Below are 2262 nucleotides of genomic sequence, written 5' to 3'. Positions count from 1 at the left end.
AAGAACTACCCTCGAGCACGATCCTGGTCCCGAGCCCTTAGTGATAACCTCAGTTGCCCCAATCAATGGTAAGTGTTTCCCTAAGCAATCCCGAGCCTAAGCTATCCTCAATTCTCCTTAAACCGCAAGAATTCCCAAGGAATTTGAGAGCAAAATAGTGTAACCGAGTGAGAGAGAGAGAAGGAGAACGTTATTCCTCTGTTTTTTTAGTTTTCTATTTTTTTGTGAGAGATTACTTAGACTCTAAGTAATCTTAAGCAGATCCCAAGGCTTGGGGTACCAAAAACGTCCTCGAGGGAAAAATGGTCAAAATCCCCAGAATTCCCTCCTAATCTTACCAACTCCGAATATATCCTCGAACATTTATTCCTGTTACCCAATAACCTGACAATGTACTAGATACCCAAAATACCCCTTGACTTACCCCGAGTCGAGTATTAGGTCCCGTTGTGACTTTCCTACTAACTTGCTCCCTAGGATCGTCTCATGCTGAGTAACCCAAATATATCCACATAATAATTTGGTCCCACACATATATCACATAAATGCAAATATATTCCAAATATACCTTGTAACGTCTAAAAATGCTAATAAGGTTTAGTGCCCTAATTAGCGTGTCGAGAGGGCATAATTGGATATATGTGTGATTAACTGAGTAAATGCATGACTATGTGGCATGCATGATATATATGATAATGTGAGTATGAATATATGCATGTTTATGAGTATTAAATATGCATGTGGACCCATTCTTGATAATTGAGGCATATTTGTAATTTTGGTGTGATAAATTGTTGAGACCACATTATGATGTGGATATATTTGTAGCATATGGCTCGAGGTGATCCTAGTGAGCGGATTAGTGAAATAGTCACAACGGGGTTAAATACCTGGCTCGATGGGGGCCTAGGGGCATTTTTGGGAATTTAGAGAATATTTTGGGATTTATTAAATATTGAATAAGTAATTGGTAATTAGTTAGATATGATGGGGTTTATTGATAGATAGTAGGAACATTTGAGGAATTAGCGAGAACTGGGGAAAATGACTATTTTACCCCTTGAGATAATTTGAGGGCTACTAAACTTAGGAGGGCAAAAAGGTCTTTATGCTTAGGAATTAAGAGACATACTCGAGAGTACTGGAAGTAAGTAGATTCTCTAAGAAAATACCTCTCATTCACATGTCCCTTTCCCTCTCATTGTACTTTGGAACTAGGAAGGAAAGCTGAAGGAAAATTCGAGGACTCAGCTGAAATTGAGTTGGTTCAAGCTGAGGAAAAGCTTAGGGAAACTCTGAGGGGAAAGCCTTGAAGAATTGAAGCAACAACCCATGGAATTCAGCTAGGGTGCTAGAGAAGTAAGCTGTAATTGAGGTAAGGGTTCAGACATTTGAATATGTAAGTTCATCTTGTTCTTGTGTTAGGATTTAGGGTGTTAAGATTGGAAATTGGATTGGGTTTTTGAGTAGTGAATAGCTGATGATTTGGGGTGGTAGCTTAAGTATAATTGTTAAGATTGAGTGTTTAAAATATGTGATTAAAGCCCTGATTTCGTAGCTGAGTTTAGTCCTGGTTGGGAGGTTAGCATGGTTTGGAATTATGGGAATTTGGCTGGGAAGAGTGAAGAGGAAACCCATAAATTCTGGGTGCAAGGAGGCGCGCCGCGGCCCAGCTCAAGGGCATCGCGACCCGTGTGCCTAGAATGCCATGGATGGCTCTCTGTCTTGAGGGTGCGCCGCAAGTCGCGGCTCGCCTCCCCTGTGGCTTGGGGTTTTTAGCCTCTGACTTGGGGGCAAGCCGCGAACCTTGGGGTTAAGTCGTGGCCCACTTGAGGACTTTTACCTTAGGTTGGTTTTTAGGAATGGTGAGGCTCGGGGGTTTGAACCTAAGCGCTCGGGACAATTTCTACTACCCGGTTTAGTAGAAATTAGGGTCCCAGAGGCTAGTTTTGTCTCGTAAGTATTTATTTGGATTAGAAGTTGATGATTACCCATTGGCCACTGTGTCTAGGTTTATTTCCAAGGCTCATGACTGAGGATCATGCTCAAGACTGTTCTATTATCTCCGCTCGAAATTCAAGGTAAGAAAATTGCACCCTTGAGTGGTTGTAACGGGACTGAGATTCCCAATACTTGAACATGTGTACTGTATGGCTGAATGATTGATTTGGCATATGAGAATGAATGACCTAAGAGAGCCAGGGTTGATACTTTACGCACAGGACGTGGCTCGACCACTATGAGCCGGGGTCAGCTAGATAA

The sequence above is a fragment of the Humulus lupulus genome, chromosome 4 (assembly GCF_963169125.1).
Source record: "Humulus lupulus chromosome 4, drHumLupu1.1, whole genome shotgun sequence".
NCBI lineage: Eukaryota > Viridiplantae > Streptophyta > Magnoliopsida > Rosales > Cannabaceae > Humulus > Humulus lupulus.
Note: the sequence above shows the minus strand (reverse complement) of the source record.